The sequence below is a fragment of the Meles meles genome, chromosome 1 (genome assembly GCF_922984935.1).
Source record: "Meles meles chromosome 1, mMelMel3.1 paternal haplotype, whole genome shotgun sequence".
NCBI lineage: Eukaryota > Metazoa > Chordata > Mammalia > Carnivora > Mustelidae > Meles > Meles meles.
This window is the reverse complement of record NC_060066.1, coordinates 143,638,609-143,657,909: the sequence shown is the minus strand read 5'-3', so window position 1 is coordinate 143,657,909 and position 19,301 is coordinate 143,638,609. Positions and strand designations below refer to the sequence as shown.

Genomic DNA, 19,301 nt, shown 5'->3' with positions numbered 1-19,301 from the left:
TTGACAGACAGAGATCACAAGTAGGCAGAGAGACAAGCAGAGAGTCTTACTGTCAGGCTTTTTTTTTTTTTAAGATTTTTATTTATTTATTTGACAGACAGAGATCACAAGTAGACAGAGAAGCAGGCAGAGGGAAAGGAGGAAGCAGGCTCCCCGCTGAGCAGACAGCCCGATGAGGGGCTCCATCTCAGGACCCTGGGACCATGACCTGAGCCTGACCTGAGCCGAAGGCAGAGGCTTTAACCCACTGAGCCACCCAGGTGCCCCTATTAATGATTTTTAAAGAAGAGGTGCTTGCATCAATAAACAAAAGTATGTTTAATTCATTTTAAGGAGCTTTGCCAATTAAAAAGAACATGTAATTGCATGTGAAAAGTGCCAGATGCCCAACTAGGTCCAGCTATCTAAATATAAAAGGCACAGTTTGCTATTTGTATCAACATTACCAGGAAAATGAATTCTCTTCTCTAAATTTGCAAGGATTACGCATTTCAGGAAGAGATTGCATTGCTGAAAGAAACAGTAGGATGATGACGGCTCCTTAGGCATAGAAATGTATGTTATGTGCATGAAATTACAAGTCAGTGATGCTTAAAGCCACAGTGGTGGGAGATGAGGTAGGAAATGTAGGTTCAAGCCAGATGTGAAGTAGAAGTGACTAAGAAATAAATGTTTTTTATGTGTGTACTTCGTGCTAAATGCTCTACCAATGCCCCATATGCATTATCTTATGTAATACAATTCAGTTCATTCAACAAATGTTCCTCAGCTGCCTATTATATTCCAGGCCCATGCTAGGTCCAGAGTACAAAAAAAAAAAAAAAGAAAAAGAAAAAGAAAAAATGAGTAAGAGTTGGCTTTTTTCCTCTAGGTAATAAAGAACATCTGAGAGTATCTGATTTCTTTTTTTAAATTAATAGGTATAATCAGAGCTATGCTTCAGAAGAGAAGTATTTTGAGGACCACGTGAAGAACTGAATAAAGGTTGGAGATGTGTGACAGATTAAAAGGGAAGGAGAAGAAAAGGAAAAAAGGAGCCAAATAAACTTAGCAGTATGACAGTCCCGACAGAGACTGATCACAAATTGCAGGGCCTCCCAGAAGTATTCCTGCAAAAGACATTTCAAGTTCTCAGTTCGTTAGCATAATGAGTTCAAGATGTGGGTGGCTCTCTGATTGAAAATAAACTATTTTCAATAGATTTTTCTACATAGGCCCCAAATTTATTTCTATGTAGATATTTCTTATTTCAAAATAGGATTTCAGGTACCTTAGAGATACATTCAATAAACACAATAAAAATTTAAGAAAAATTAAGAATTAAGTGAAATAAGTATATACTAAAAATGAAAGGAAGGTTCAGTACATCCAATGCCTAACATAATGTTCTGTACAATTGCTATAGCCTAGTTGCACACTTCATTTTGAGCTTCCAAGCAGGCAGAACAAAGGAAATATACAGAGTAACAAAATTAACAGAGTCTACAGTGAAAAACACATCAGAGGCTCAGGAGGAGCCAGGTGAAGTTTTACCCATGGATTCTTAATAAATTAGGGAACTTGGGGCGCCTGGGTGGCTCAGTGGGTTAAGCTGCTGCCTTCGGCTCAGGTCATGATCTCAGGGTCCTGGGATCGAGTCCCGCATCAGGCTCTCTGCTCAGCAGGAAGCCTGCTTCCCCCTCTCTCTCTGCCTGCCTCTCTGCCTACTTGTGATCTGTCAAATAAATAAATAAAATCTTTAAAAAAATAAAAATAATAAATTAGGGAACTGTGATATTAAGTGCTGCAGCCTCAGTGGCATCTATATCATAATCACAATAGCAAGTTTAACAGAGTGCAGATCATGGCATTCTTCTCTGTAATCCCACGTCACTGTGATGTTACAGTGGAGTGATGTCCCAGCATTATTTAGGAAAGACAGTTATATAGGGGGAATGAAGCTCTTGAGTTTGCTCCAAAGATAAATTTTGGAGTAATGGCTCACCTGTCCTTCAGAACATTTTCTAAGTCAAACTTTCATTATAGCAAGTTTGTTATAATAATTGAACAGCAGAGAGTTCTGAGGCTAGGAAAACACTGATGTTCTAAAATTCAGCATTGCTTACTAAGGACACATCCAGGTACTCGGCCAACCAAATGGACAGAAGGTCAAATCAAAGTCTTCTTCTGAAAGTTACAAAACCAAACTGAGACACACATATGACCAGAGGGCCACTCACTTGAGCCATGTGGAAAAATGGACCTGACGTCTCCAACTCAGCTCCATAGAACTTGGCTGCTATGGGTTTCACTTGGAAAATGTCTAAATCACTCATTGAGATTTTAATGTCCCATTTGGGCAAACTCAGTGGAATGTACCATGGGATAAGGCCAGGAACTGCACAGGGATGTATAGTGTTAGTTCAGAGAAAAGATAAATGTCAGCATGTAAATAAGAAAGCAGAGAATGGCAAAGAAAAACGTTTTTATGTACTCTGGGATGTAGGGAAGCTTGTTGCAAAATGAATCTGGAGTCATATGTGGTAAAAAAAAAACAAACAAACAACAACAACAACAAAACCCCCAAAATTTTGCCTTATGCCATTACTACCCCACAACCACCTTAGTTTTTTTTAGTTTCTCCTAAGCTACTTAAGTGAGTGGGTTAATCTGGTGAATGTATCTAAGACGTTAGTAACTTAGGACTTTCAAATAAAGGCCTGTATCCTATGTAGGCTTTTTCATCTGAACCAGAGTTTTACTCTGCTTCCTCTGTGCATCTTCTCTCTGCCTTTGTTACTTAACTGAATCTGAACTCTTATTGGAAGACTCCCTTTCCTCTAGAAGATACTACTCTCCCAATACCCAAGTACCAGGGCTGGGTAGGGAGCAGTATTCTCTAAGCTCCCCTTTGCAACTTCCAAACTAGTCCATTACTCCTATGGTCTCATGTTTGTTTTTTCATGGGTTTTTGGAGAAAGGCTTCATCCTAATCTATCACTGATCTATGTCATCATCCATCTGTTTTCTTCACTGTCATCTACCAATCTCACCTAAGACAGGCACCTGGGTAACAATGTTTCCCCCTTGCCTCCTAAAATCATACTGCCTAGTATCAGAATCTATATGAATGAATCCATCAATATCTTAGCCTCAAAATTCTTTGATCTTCACCCCATCACCACTAAACTTTAGCAAACTATTGGACTGAATCATGCCTACACACACACACACACACACACACACACACACACTTTTTTTAAGATTTATTTGAGAGAGAGAGAGAGACAGAGAAAGAGCACAAGCAGAGGGAGCTGCAGGCTCCCTGCCAAGCAAGAAGATGGATGTAGGACTCTATCCCAGGACTCTGGGATCATGACCTGAACTGAAAGCAGATGCTTAACTGACTGAGCCACCCAGGTGTCCCATATATATATATATATATATATATATATATATAAAAGATTTTTATATATTTATTTGATAGAGACAGCAAGAGAGGGAACACAAGATGGGGGGGGGGGTGTATGAGAGGGAGCAGCAGGCTTCCTGCTGAGCAGGGAGCCCAATGAGGGGCTCTATCCCAGGACTCCAGGATCATGACCTGAGCCAAAGGCAGATGCTTAAGCCCCAAAAGTGCCTTTTTATAAGTAAAAAAATGAGAGAATATTGACAATTCCACATGGTTTGATCTAATACTTCTTTTTTTTTAAAAGATTTTTATTTATTTATTTGAGAGAGAGAGAGAGAGAGTACATGCACATGAGCTGGGGCTCAGGAGAAGAGAGGGAGAGGGAGAAGCAGGATCCCCACTTAGCAGGGAACAGGATGAAGGACTTGATCTCCTAATACTTCTAAGGCCCAATCCAGGACTAATAATGGCATAGAACAACCTCACCTATGAAATGTTAAAATCCAAAAACCTATTCTGACCACAGCGTCTTAACCTCTGAGTTGTTCACTTCCTAACCCACTAAACTGGCTTTGCAACTTTGTGATGACCTCTCATTACTCAATAGCCTGTATTACCCAGCCCATTCTCTTTTTTTCTGTACACCCTGCCCCTTGACAACCCCTTCCATTCCGTCATCTACTTCTACTTATCTTGTTACCATACCTGCCCTGCAAGTCTCTAGATTTGCATTAAGCGTATTGTCTGTGTGCTAGAGGCACACAGACATTCAACAAAAAAAATTTTTAAGTATCTACACAGTGTCCCAAGTACTGTGCTAGATGCCAAGGATACAATGAGTGAACAAATCAGGTAATGGTTTCTGCTCTCAAGGAGTTTATAGCCAGCTGGCAATAAACAAGCAAGCAGGCAAGAAACAATGCACAATATGTAGGTGCTGTTTTGGGGGAAGCATCTATTTTAAGAACATATGGTTTGGTAGCCAGTCCACATGTGATGTCTGCCAAAGGGAGTGATATTTAATGTCATAATGTCTGGCTAAAAACTAAGAGAAGGAAAAGAAACAAAATGATCCTAAACAAACTTCCATTTCTCCAAATATTACTACATCTTTCCAGTTGGTCAAAATCTATTGCCAGATGGAAGCTGGAGTGACTCTGGAATCAAGTTCTTTTCATTCACTCAATGATAATCCAGTGAGCAACATCAGCAAAAGAATGAGAAAGAAAATATAAACACCATGTTTTTGAAATTATACTTTAGCTACCTGCATGTGAACCCAATGAATTCTACATGCTCCCAGATAATCCTATATGGTTTCAGACTTTTAAGGAAATATCAAAATCTTTCCAAAGAACGTGCTGTCTAACCATGTTCATTAAAACAGAAGACAAATCAGTGAGACAATGTTCAAGAAGGCTTACAGTAAAATTTCACCAAAATAGTCAAAGATGACAATCCTGATAAGAACTAAATAATGAGGGCAGGAAATTCATTGAATTAGGAAACCTAAGCAGTGCATAGTTATTGTAATTGAGAAAAATCTATTTAACCCAGTTCTGGGCACCCAATGTGAAAAGGGAAACATGTTAAATTGTTCTTCTTAACCTATTTAATTGTTAGTAGAGATCAATCTTTTCCTAAATATCAGAAGTAATCCCAAATCCATTAGAAAAACAACAAAACATATGTGATGAGCTGCAGAATCGATAGCACAATGCATACTGTAGAGGGCAGAGCAAGCTCATGCATGATTCCAGCAGGACCAGAACTGTAGCTAAGCCTACTCTTAGGGTTTAGCTGTGAGACCCAGAGCAATACTTTAAGAAACCAGACAACCAGTCTACTTAGAGGAAGCCTTATTCAGTATCTGGGGGTTAGAAAGCAGAATACTACCATGACCATGATTATCCCACTGACTTGGGGGTGGGAAGAGGTGTTGGAGGGAGTTGTGAGCAGGGTTTCAGGGCTTTGAGCACAGAAAGAGAAAGGTGTTACATTATCACTATCATCATTTGCTCTGTTACCTGATATTGATAACAGCCATCATTTACTGGATTTTACCAAGTGCTAGGCACTAAGTGCTTTCCATACTCACAACCTGGCCCTCCCCTAATATTTGAGAGGCCTGGGGGCAAAAGTACAAACAAGGGACCCACCTAAAATATGTCTAAATATGCAAACATTATAAATCAGACTAACGAGCTATTAAAAATGGTTTTTTACCTCCTACCTTGACAAATACACCTTCATTATGACTTGGAAAGCCAGATTCAAATTTAAAATTCTTGGACTCCTCTATGGGTTGCTTGGGTGGCTCAGTCAGTTAAGCGTTCAACTCTTGATGTCAGCTCAGGTCTTAATTGCATGATCATGAGTCAAGTCACATGTTGGGGTTTGAAAAAACAACAATAAATAAAATAAAATCCTTGGACCCCCTCCCCCCCCCCAATGTCATGCTGGAGTATGGCAGGTCAGGAAGAGATGGGCCATGGAGCACCCTTTTTTTCCTACTCTTCCCACCGCCAGTCCTCACCCTGAGGGACCTCATGTTCATGGGTGTGGACCCTTCAAGCCCATGTACAATATCAACAGCAGCCTTTTACCCATTTCTCTAGCCTGAAAATGCACACACGTCTGATGCAATCTGCTCTAGGGAGAACTGACCCTGGTACCCAAATCAGTTCTGGGCCATATAGATCACGGAAGGAGGATCATTAACTAATCAGGGAATTTCCGGTTTCAGGCATGAGTGGTGTGTTCTAAAAGTGGGGAAGAGGGTCATTCACTTGAAGGGTACAATTCCTTAGCCCTTTGGACTCCTTACCCCATAGAAAGGGCCAGTTACATAACCATGGGAACCCAGCACAAAATGGAAATGCAGGACTCCTTGTTCAAGCAGCAGTAACTAATGTTATTAAATCTACCAAAATGCAAAGCTTTTTCCTTTCTTCCATAGTTTTTCTCAGCTTGTCCTGGTGTTTTTGTTATTTAAAGTTGTTCTAAATAAAAATAAATTATAATCTTGGGGCGCCTGGGTGGCTCAGTGGGTTAAATCCTCTGCCTTCGGCTCAGGTCATGATCCCAGGGTCCTGGGATCGAGCCTGGAACCTGAATTGGGCTCTGCTCAGCGGGGAGCCTGCTTCCTCCTCTCTCTCTGCCTGCTTCTCTGCCTACTTGTGATCTCTGTCAAATAAATAAATAAAAATCTTTAAAAAAATAAAATAAATTATAATCTTAAAGTGCTTATATGACTTTACTATTCATCTTTCTATGTACAATGGGAGTCCTAAATGCAAATATAAGAACATCTAGCTTGTATGGGAAACACACATAATCTGTATTTTGTAGCTTGTACATGCATGCATATTTCATTCTTGCCAGAATGGTGAAAACAGTGCACAAAACCAAGTTGTATTTTTTTTTTAAATTTCACATCTTATTATATGTGCTCTACCTTTAACTTCTTTGTAAGAACTGAAAGAAAAAGGAACTATGGGTGGCCCTATTTTTCCCTTTCCTTCTATACCATCATTTTCAACATAAGTAGTTGGCTAACAAAGGGAAGTAACAAAAGTAAGAAAAAATACATTTTCTTCCTTGTTTGTATTTCTTAGATTATCATTGCCTTTTTTCTTGTTCAAAGAAAGTTCTGGGTTGAACTGAAAGCTCAGTCTCTCAGAGCTGTCAGGGAGACACCTACTCGATTGTAGACATAACATGTTCACCTGGTACTCACTTTGAGTCTCACTGAATTCCAGTGCGTTGTGGGTCTACTCAGAATTCTGTGTTTATGGGATATCATGAATGCTTTATGCAAACCGGGTTGCAAGGAATGGTGCATGCTCATAGTGCATGTATTTCCTCTACTTAAATGCATGGCTTCATTTACAAAACACAAGCTCAAAGACAAAATTAATGAGAATTTCAAGACAATGACAGGAAAGCCTTAAACCAAGCACAGGACATTTCTGAGTAGAGGGTCATTTGTGACTACACAGATCAGGCCTGTGAAGCCAGACCTGGGGGAGATACAATTTTTTTTTTAATTTTTTAAAAATTTCTTTTCAGCGTAACAGTATTCATTGTTTTTGCACCACACCCAGTGCTCCATGCAATATGTGCCCTCCCTATTACCCATCACCTTGTTCCCCAACCTCCCACCGCCCCCCCTCCCCCCCGTCAAAACCCTCAGGTTGTTTTTCAGAGTCCATAGTCTCTCATGGTTCATCTCCCCTTCCAATTCCCCTCAACTCCCTTCTCCTCTCCATCTCCCTGAGGGAGATACAATTATCAAAGAGCCAGAGCAGGGAACTCTAAAGGGAAGAAATGTCACATTAAAAGGCTATAGGTGGTTAAGTCAGTTGGGCACCTGACTCTTGATTTTGGCTCAGGTCATGATCTCAGGATCGTGATATGGAGCTCTGTGTTGGGCTCTATACTGGGCATGCTTAAGATTCTCTCTCTCCCTTTTCCTCTGCCCCTCTACTCCCACACTACTAATACTCTCTCTCAGAAAGAAAGAAAGAAAGAAAGAAAGAAAGAAAGAAAGAAAGAAAGAGAAGAAAGTTAAATAGATGGGCAACTAAGGCTTGGAGTTCAGTAAGCTGCCTGAAACAATTGGTAAATGACTTCGGTAGTATTTAAGCACAGTAGTTTAAAATCTGGACACCAACCTCTTTAATCAGTTTACCTTAGTCCCTCATGAAACAGACACTTAGTTGTGTGAACTGGATCAACACTGTGCAAGCCTCATATTTTCAGACATTCTTTTCCCCATAGCCAAGAACTTCCAGGTTGATTCAATGGCAGACTGGTTCCAGCAACATAGTGGCAATGATACTATTGTTATGCATAAAACATTAGCTTGATGAAGAGAGAGGAGGCAAGTGACTTTCCTAAGTAGTAATAATTAGAATACACAGAATAATAAGAATAACAAGAATACTTATTATTATTTAGTAGTAATAATGAGAAAAGCAAACATTTACTATGTGCCAGGTACTGTTCTAAGAGCTTCTGCTCTGTTATCTGATTGTCTTCCCAGAAAGTTTATGAGGTTGGTAATATTATTATCCACATTTTATAAATGAGGACGCAGAGGCAGACTGGTCCAACAAATTGAGTATGGTCACACAGATAGTGACAAAGTTAGCGTCTTGAACGCAGGCAGTTCTGCTATTTTGAATCATCTTTCTCATTTCATGGATCCATCTTTACATTAGTCAGGTCTGTTTGCAGACAGTGGAACTAAACCAACTGACCAGTAAAAAACCAACTGATCAGTAATGTTTCTAGAATAATAGTACAAGGAACTATTTTATCTGACACAACTAAAATCTCATGTTAACCAGTTTTTCTTGCTTTTTTTTTCCAGAAAATAATTTTTAAATGTTCCCCTTATAGACCTAATTTTTTAATCATGTAGCCAAGGCTCCATACGGAAACACATTTTATTTTTAATTCAACGTCCTGTGTACCTTCCTTATCTACACTTACACTATATCCAGGAACCAGGAAATAGGAGGAAAACTCTGCAGGCTCATAGAACTATTACAAGAAACTGTTCTCAACACAGCTATTAACTTTAGAATTGAGTGTCAATCAAATTTGCTACCTTATCGTACAGAGGTCATTGCCTAACTTGTTTTGTTTTTCTATTTTATTTGCTTTTATAGTGTTATGTTAGTCACCATACAGTACATCATTAGTTTTTGATGTAGCGTTCCATGATTTATTATTTGCCTGTAACACCCAGTGCTCCACACAATCTGTGCTCTCCTGAATACCCATCACCAGGCTCACCCATCCCCCCACCCCCTCCCTTCTAAAACTCTCCATATGCTTCCTGAACTCCATAGTCTCTCATGGTTTTATCTCCCACTCTAGTTTCTCCCTTCCAATGTCCTCCATGCTATTCCTTACGTTCTACAATAAATGAAACCAATGATAATTGACTTTCTCTGTTTGACTTATTTCACTTAGCATTCAACTTTTGCATCAACTTAGATGGGACTGGAGGAGATTACACTAAGTGTTTTTCTGTTTTAACACTGAATAGTGTGTGGATCAAATTTGCTAATATAACACAACCTAGTTACTATCCAGTAGTTTGTACTATGGCTCTGTTTTACTACAGGACAGGACTGGGCATATGTGGGAACTCATGTATCAGATGTGCATATCTGGTAGTGAGCTGGCAATTCTGAAAAAAATGGGCTGTAACAAAGGTAACCAAGAATAACAAGCAAAGATTCCAAGCACCAGGACTCCATTCAATTTTCACAACTGGGAATAAGGGTATGTTCTAGTCCTAATTTTCTATGTGCTGTGAGCAATCCCACTGACTGATAACAGCAACAACAAAATCCATACTACTAAATTAAAAATATATGGAACACTATTTTTACTTTTAAAACTAACATGATGTTTTTAAATGTTAATATTTATAAAATGCAATGAGGTATATACTCTCAGATACTATCTTGTGAGTTATAAATTATATGTGGGCACTGTCTTTCTAGAAAGCAATTGGCAATGTCAAAGGCCACAAATTTCTTCACCTCCTGACACATCAGTTTATGTCCAGGTATCTGTCATGAGGAAATAACTAAAAGTGCCAATAAAGATATTTATAGCAGCATTATCTGAATGATACCCAAACTGAAAAACAATTTCAATGTCTAACAATAATAGTAAAGTATGATGTGTTCATGTGGTGAAATTGTATTCAATCATTTTAAATGGGATTTATAAAATATTTTGACATACGAAAATGAATGTCGGGGCACCTGGATGGCTCAGTGGATTAAGCCGCTGCCTTTGGCTCAGGTCATCCTGATGCCCTGGCATCAGGGTCCTGGGATTGAGCCCCGCGTTGAGCTCTCTGCTCTGCGGGGAGCCTGCTTCCTCCTCTCTCTCTGCCTGCCTCTCTGCCTACTTGTGATCTCTCTCTCTGTTAAATAAATAAATAAAATCTTAAAAAAAAAAAAGAAAATGAATGTCAATTTAAATATATGTATATAACCACTCACTAGTTACAGAGTATTGGGCATGTCACTTATTTCTCTGTACTATAGCTTCTTTATCTGTAATGGGGATAATAAGTCCTATCACAGGACTGGTGATAGAAGATTAATTGAACAAATGCAAATAGAGTGGTTAGAGCAGGGCCTGGCACACAGGAATCACTAAGGCAATATTAGTTACCTCATTACTTCCTTCATCTTCATCCTTATTCCAAATACCACCAGCAATTTTCACAGAGCCAGAACAAATAATCCTAAAATTTGTATGGAACCACAAAGACCCTGAATAGCCAAAGCAATCCTGAAAAAGAAAAGCAAAGCTGGAAGCATCATGATCCTAGACTTCAAGCTCTATTATAAATCTGTAGCCATCAAGACAGTATGGTACTGTCACAAAAACAGACACATAGATCAATGAAACAGAATAGAAACCCCAAAATAATCTTTTGTAGAATGCTTATAGTATGTCCAGTTTTTAAACGTTTACAAAATTGAATGTATAGTATAGTCTTAATAGTTTAACAAAAAGGGGTATATGCATTTATAAAATAGAAGGTGATTAAAATTTCCTTCTTTAAACCTTATAATTTTTCCAATTTTTAATAATAAATATTACTTACAATCAGAGCAAAGATTTTAGACATAAAAAGAATCTACATAGTAAAAAAGCCAAAACATTGAGGAAAAAAACCAGGAGAGTGATCTTAGAAATTCAAAATGACAACAAAGAATAAGCACTGGGAAGACAGAACAGAACCAGAAATGAGAAAAATGGAGATTTTACAACTCTGCCACATAAGGACATCTCAGTAGTGCCTTCAGGGGCCACCGTGCCATGTTAAAGATACCTGGGTCACCACACACCTCTACAAAGATAAGCAAACTTCCAAGAATATCGTATTGGTCTCCAGAGGAGACTTCAAAGGTTGATTTAGAGAATGAGGATCTCAAGTTTGCAGCTAAACAAATTCTAACATTAACTAGAAGATGCCACACAGAGGCAAGCCCAACCACTCAGAACAGATGTCAAGGAAATGAGTTTTCTCCACTCCTTTGCCCCATTACTGATTACCATATGAATTTATTTGATACTGCTTACTAAAAATAACTGAAAATATGTCACTTCCCTCTGTAAAAATATGCTTGTGCCTCCATAAAATCTGTTCCTGTTGATAAAGACTTATCCTGGTGCCTATTGGAGGACATTCATAAAGACTCTTGCCATATGCACTCACTCAGGTCCAATTATATTACCTAAATTATCTTGAACACATCCTACTCAAGGTATTCTCTTTTAGAAAGATAGGCATGGAAATAGTTAAAACTAAGTTTTCAAACTATATGAATTAGGCTTTAGTTATCTGGAAGTTTCAATGACATTATTCCTGATTGGTTACAGACCATTAAGGTTATCATGTACTCTACAAATAATAGCAAGGATTATCAGATTTGCTGGCACTGCCTATACCACAACATAAAGCATCTGCCAACCAGGGTGTTTTCCATTCCAGACCTTGGAAAATCATTCCCCAGATAGTTTCAGAATCTGATTTGGATTGAAAAAGTTCCCAGCAAAACTAATTATGCATTGGTTCCTTAATCTGCATTGAATTTTGTATTTTACGAGTTATTAGTCCTGCATTATCCTTCATCTGAAGTCAGGCTGGTTCCAAGTTCTCTCAGGGACTTAACTTCTGAGCAAGAAATGATTCAGTTGCCTTTCAGTAAATATTTGGATCAAATGGAAAGGGCTCTTGGCTACTCTAGTTTCATTATAAATCAAATGGAGAGGTGTTGCTTTGGAAATCATACCATGGGTTCAGAAAATGAAAGAGAAATGATTCAATATAGGACAAACCATGACTTAAAATTACTGTACCAGTGGCATAATCCAGGTCAGTGTGATTTCAGGTCACATATATAATTCAACCAAGCTCAATGTTATCTATTTCTTCAGTCTGTCTATTGCAATACGGTTCCTTTATCTTTCACTTCTTACTCTCCATGAAGTGTCCTATAAATCATAGATTCAATGGCACACAAATAATAAAAATAGTATCATTTGGGATGCATCCAACATAACTGGCTTCCCTTCCACAGGTTTGAACAATGTCTCCCTAAAGTGGCACAGAGCATTTGGTGGCTTTATAGCCAATTGTATAAGGCATGAAAACTGGAGAAGGCAGATACAAAATTGCTCATTTACTGAAGTTCAGAAGCTTATTTTGTTATCTAGAAAAACTCTCAATATCCCATTTATCTTTGTATACAAATGAATCCCCTCGAAAGTATGCATTTAAAACTAGCCTGATTAGCCCTCCTGCCACTCCATAAAGTTATTAAATAGAGTTATCTTAATAGATATAATTCTTGGGGTACCTAGGTGCCTTAGTCAGTTAAGCATCAGATTCTTGGTTTCTGCTCAGCTCATGATCTCAGGATTGAGAGATCAAGCCCATGTGGGGCTCCATGCTAGAAATGGAGCTTTGCTTAAAATACTCTCTCTCCCTCTTCCTCTGCCCCTCCTCACCAACTCATGCACCTTCTCTTTCTTTCTTTCTCTCTCTCTCTCTCTCTCAAAAAAAAATTAGATAGAATTCTTAAATCAGGATACCTAGCATTGTGCTAAATCCTTATCACCATGGGCTAGCTGGTAAGAAAGACTAATGAGTCTTTGAATCAGATCCTGAAGTGGTTTTAGATACTTTACAGTCTTAACAGTTCTCTGGTTGAAAAAGCAAAAAAAAAAAAATCACCATCTAAAATGATTTCAATCATCAACTAAAAAAATAGGTCTAATGGAAAAAAATCTATCATATTTTGATTAAATTCATTAACAATAAGTGACATAAATAACTATGTAAAAAGTCAGTGTTCCTCAGGAATTGTCCTTAATCATTTGGAAACTTTTTTTTTAATTTTTTTTTAAGGATTTTATTTATTTATTTGACAGAGAGAGATCACAAGTAGACAGAGAGGCAGGCAGAGAGAGAGAGAGAGGGAAGCAGGCTCGCTGCTGAGCAGAGAGCCCGATGCGGGACTTGATCCCAGGACCCTGAGATCATGACCTGAGCCGAAGGCAGCGGCTTAACCCACTGAGCCACCCAGGCGCCCCCCCCTTTTTTTTTTTAATTTTATTTATTTATTTGACAGAGAGAGATCACAAGTAGACAGAGAGGCAGGCAGAGAAAGAGAGAGAGGGAAGCAGGCTCTCTGCTGATCATTTGGAAACTTTTAATTGATGCTTATTTGACTAGTATCCAAGACGCAATCTGATAATTTTAAAAGTCCTGATATGCAGAGATGATAAAGAAAATGGTCAATTCCTAGAAATGTTTCTTGCTCTACCCAATCAAAGAACAAATTCTTTGTTCAAATAGCATTTTTTAGACCTCATCTGGAATACACTAGAAGATTGGTAAATTCAACAAGCTATTATGCGCTTGATGTACAAATGAATTCTTCCCTTTTATTCCTCCCAGAAGGAGCCTCTATATCACTAGACACAGTCCTGAGTACTGAGGACTCAGAGTCTCACACTTGTTGACTGGTTGACATAGGTCACTGTTATACAAGTCCAGAAAGAATGTTCATACCACCACAGGACCATTCTAGGAGTCACCATGGTCAATGCCCATAATGTTTAATCAGGACCATCTGGGGAAAACATAGGAGGAGTGGGGCCCAAGGAGAAAAACAGGTCACTGGTAGAGAAATCACTATTTTCAGGAGACAGTCATTAGTCTACAGGATGCAAGATAATAGTAGGTAAGTTTGCTATAAAAATGATGGAACAGTAAAGGAGGCTGAAATGTCTATTTCTTCGCATACGTGGTAAACTATCCCAGAGAAAAATAGTGAATAATATTTCTCTATAAAATTTGCCCCCGTAAAAGAAAAGTCCAAAACTTTTCAAAATACTGTATTTTATGTGCAAATACGTGGGATGATCTCACAGACATCTCCTTGAAGTACCTCCAACAATTTAAAACCAGTACTAATTTTCCCAGCCTCAGAAGTAAGAGAGAATAACTGTTGCTAGTTAATGGGTCCTGTGATTCTCAAATTTGATAATTTTAAAAGTCAGTTATGGAGCTAGCTAAAATGCAGATTATGGTTCAGTGGATTGAGGGCCCAAGATTTTTCATTTCTAACAACCTTCAGATGATACTACAGGACCTCAGTTTGAGTGGCAAGGATTGAGACTGCCCCACACTTCTCGTATCTTTGCTGACTGCCATCCTTGCTGTTGTTGATTCACCCAGCATAAGCACTTGACTCAGAACAAGCTTATCAGAGCCCTTCTCCAGCATTTCTTTGAACTGGAACTAGGGAGGAAGATCATTGTCTCTCTGGCCCAAAGCTATATATTCTGAGACTTAGGACTAGTCTCTGTCCATTTTTCCTGCTGAAAGGGGAAGTTGCTCTGGGATGATGACGCCAGTAGAACAAGAGATGGGCAAAAGCCTGGCTACATTCATATCCCTAGTTTCCCCAGTTCCCATGAATCTGAGCTCTTAGGGGCAACCTCTCACAACACTATGTGAAATGTGCCTAATATTCTTTTATATATAAATATATATGACTAACTTCTTTGAGTTGGTTTTCTGTCACATGTAATCAAAGAGTATGCCTAAAACATTCATACAATTAATATTTCAGAACATAATTTGTCTCAATCCTCTTTTTTGAGTTGAATAAACCATTCATTGTAACCTTGATACACAGAACCTATTTCATAATTTTTTATCCTTACCTACTGGTCTGAGTCTAGTACCATCTAGCACCTGGAATATATTTGCTGACTTGGATTCATTTATTCATTGAGCACAATTTATACTGTATAACAAGTACCATGCTAGAGGCTGGGACCACATGGTCTCTGCTCTTCCAGTGACTTACAGTTTACTCAGAGAGAGAGACAAAGTAATTTCATGTGATGTGGTATGAAGTGATATAAAGACAGGAGCTAAAGGAAAAAGCATTACAGAAGAGGTGGCACCCATCTAAGTCTTGAAGGACAAATAGAGAAGAAGGAAATTTCAGTCAGAAAGAGCCAAATAGGCAAAGGCATAAAAATGAGAGTTAGACTGTTCCCTTTAGGTAAATGTAAAGGTTTCTGTATGCCCAAAGCAGAAAGAAGAGAGGGCAAGAGGCTAAGTAAGGAGACAATGAGGAAGTAACTAAGCTACAAATCAAGGAAGGCCTTAAATAAAATGACCAAGATCTAGTGCTTTTTCCTGTATGCAATAAGGGAGTGATGGTAAAATAGCTGTGACTATTTTTTATACCATGTTTTATTTAAAGAGACTGTGCTGGGGCACCTGGGTGGCTCAGTGGGTTGAACCTCTGCCTTCAGCTCCGGTCATGGTCTCGGGGTCCTGGGATTGAGCCCTGCATTGGGCTCCCTGCTCAGTGGGGGTCCTGTTTCCCCCTCTCTCTGCCTGCCTCTCTGCCTACTTGTGATCTCTCTCTCTCTGTCAAAATAAATAAATAAAATCTTTGAAAAAAAATAAAGAGATTGTGCTGTAGAATATATTGAGAGGAAACAGGATACAGACAGGAATTCTGTGAGGACAGAGATCACAATCTGAGCTAGTGAGCTAGTATGCAAAATTATAAAGAGGCAAAATAAAATCTTGCAGGGTCAAGCTTTTGTCTTTTTCATTACCTGTTGCAAATACTCGCTTTTATTACATTTTCTTTAACACACAGATAGTTTGGGAATTGTTATAACATTATCATTTAAAATGTGTCTCTGTGGACAGCATATCACTGCATCTTTTCAATTCTTTTATATTTTCTATTTCATGAATTTCCTTTTTGTTTCATTTGTTTCCCTTCTTTCCTAACTTCCATTAGATAGACTGAATTTTGCTCAGCTGGTTTGAAAATTAGACATTATACATTTAGTCTTCCGGTGGTTATCTCTACTTAATAAGAACAATTCTTATTATTTTTATTCATCTATTTGTTTCCTATAGTAATAGAATTCAAAAGCTTATCAATATCTGTAGTCCCCTTATCCCTCCCACTTTCAATAGAAATGCCTTAGCAGGTCTTCATCTTTCTCTGCACTCCAACAGCAACCTGCCTCTTGATATTTTCTAGAGTTTAAATTATAAATAGACAGGTTTTTGTTGTTGTTATTCTTTGTTTATTTAGGCAAGAAATTTAACTAAATTATATATTAGCCTTTAGTTCCCATATCTTATTTTTTTAATGCCTTAAGTTTTTATTTAAATTCTAGTTAGTTAATGTATAGTATAATATTGGTTTCAGAACTAGAATTTTTGATTCATCACTTATATACAACACCCAATGCTCATCACAAGTGCCCTCCTTAATCCTCATTATTGATTCATCTTTATTTGTTTTGCTTCTTGTTGGAAAATTTCCTCCAAGAGAGTTTTTAGAGTGTTATTAGGTAATCTAAGGCCTAGTATTTCTGACATTATTTTTACTTCACTCTAATATTTAAGTAATAATTTAAAATATTAGGTTTAATTTTTTTCTTTCAATATTTTGAAAATAGTATTCCATTGTTTCTTGCATTTAGGATTTCTGTTGAGAAATCTGAGCTAGATGTGTAGTTGGTCATCATCAGAGTACAAAGGATAACTGAAGCCATATGTGTGAGTGAGATCACCCACTGGAACATAGAGAGGGGGAAGAGAAGAGAGGCAAGAAAGAACTCTTGAAAAAAGCCAACATTTCAGTGAGAAGAAGGAATAACAAAAGAGGCATTGTGAACTAGACTGAGAAGGAACAGCCAGAGATTTGTCAATATATTCAGGAATGCATCATGTAGACCAAGAAAGGAGGCAGTGTCAAAAAAGACTGAATGGTCAATAACATCCAATATTATAGAGAGGTGGAGTAAGATTAAATATTCAATGCTCACTGCATAAAACAGTATGTCCAAATTATTGAGTTTTCTTTTTTAAGATAAGAAAGGTTTGTCTCACTTTCAAATGCTGCTGAGAGGGAGCAGAGATCAGAAGGAAACCAAAAGAGAGGAAGAAAGAGGAAAGAGAGGGGGAAATGATGGTTTGTTGAGGTTCTGGAGGAGACTGAAAGACAAGAGCACAAGTACATGGAGATCAAAAAGTGATTATCAGTGTTTTCTGGGCTATGAGGAAAGGGACAGTCCAGATAAAGGTATATTTGTAGATGTAACGGAAAGCATTTGGGGGAGCATATCCTAGTAGCTTCTATTTTCCTTGTGAAATTAGAGTTAAGGACTTTTGTTGATAGTTAAGGAACTAAGTGAGTTAAGACCAATACTTTGGATATCCCTTTAGACTAGAACAAAGAACAAAAACATCTTCTAGAACAAACAATATGTTCTTAAACATGCAATTGAAGCATTATATTTCTTTTTCACAACTCTTTCTTTAATTTTTTTAAGTTGTTATTTTAATTCCAGTTAGCTAATATACAGTGTTATATTAGTTTCCTGTGTATGATACAGGGATTCGACACTTCCATACATTACCTGGTGCTCATCACAAGTGTATTCTTTAATGCCCATCACCTGTTTAACCCATACCCCCATCCACGTCCCCCCTGGTAGCCATCAGTTTGTTCTCTATAGCTAAATGTCTGTTTCTTGGTTTGTCTCTTCTTTTTCACAACTCTTGAAGGAAAATGAAGCAACATTTCTTCCTGTAGGTCCATTTTGATTTGCGATTCTGGTAAGAGAAGCCTTCAAGTATACAACTTACTCCCTGTTCTTGGCTCTGTTCTTGTCATATGGACAAAGTCAGTCTTCATAGGAGAGAAAGGAAGTGACTCTGAGAGAAGTAGCAACAAAAAAAGGAGAGAATTTTTAAGTCCCTGGTTTTGGCTGCTCCTAAACTTCATTTTCACCCTCCCATAATTACATGTTCAATCCTTTTTTGGATTCTCTGACTCAATAACTTCCACTTAATTCTTTAAGCCAATTTGAGGTAAATTTCTATTTGTTGGAATGGAAAGTTTACACTAGTAAATTATTAGTGCAAATGAATAAGACAGATAGAAACATTATAGGAGTTCAGAGGAGAGACATTTCTTAGGCCTGGGAGCTCAAGAAAGATTTAACGACCTTACTCAAGGTCAAGGGAACAAGGACTAGTTGTAGTTTGTAGAGCTACATAAGCAGCCATCATAACAAATGGGAGAGGCATCTAAATACTAAAGGTGAAGGTGCCTCGTTAGCGCAGTAGGTAGCGCATCAGTCTCATAAATACTAAAGGTGAATAAACTCACAGGGCGCCTGGGTGGCTCAGTGGGTTAAAGGTGAATAAACTCAAAATGAACTTGAACTCTACAAATAAAAGGAAACGTGGAAGACAGAATAATGGCCTCCCAAAGATGTCCATGTCCCCACAACTGTGAATGTGTTATCTAATACAGCACAGGGACTTTGCGGTTGTAACTAAATTAAGAATCTTAAAATGGGGAGATTATCCTGGATTTCCAGATGGGCCCAGTGTAAATCACAGGAGTCCTTATCAAGGAAATATGGCAGTGGGAGAGGCAGAGAAGATGTGATGATGGAAACAGAGACATACAGAAAGAGGAACTTAAAGATGCTGTACTTTGGGCCTTGAAGATGGAGAAAGAGGCCATGCATGAGCCAAGGAATGCAGGTCATCTCTAGAAGCTGGAAAAGGCCATGAAACAGATTTTCCTCTGTTTTTTGTTTTTTTCCTCTGATTTTTGTCTGCTCTACTGACAGCTTAGCCCAGTGAAACCCATTTTGGATTTAGGAACTGCAGAATCATAAGATAATGAATTTGTGTGGTTTTAAGTCACTAAATTTGTGGTAATTTGTTACAACAGAAAGAGGAAACTAATACAGTAGGATAGGAGTGATTTGACTTTAAGAGATAGGT

The 19,301-nt window shown here is 38.2% G+C and overlaps 1 long non-coding RNA gene across 1 annotated transcript; it reads left to right on the top strand.

Moving 5' to 3' along the window:
* Positions 1 to 161: 161 nt before the first annotated feature.
* Positions 162 to 1,209, top strand: LOC123944665. Its single transcript, XR_006818827.1, has 2 exons — positions 162 to 312; positions 921 to 1,209. It is a non-coding gene; the product is annotated as an uncharacterized LOC123944665 (long non-coding RNA).
* Positions 1,210 to 19,301: the final 18,092 nt, after the last annotated feature.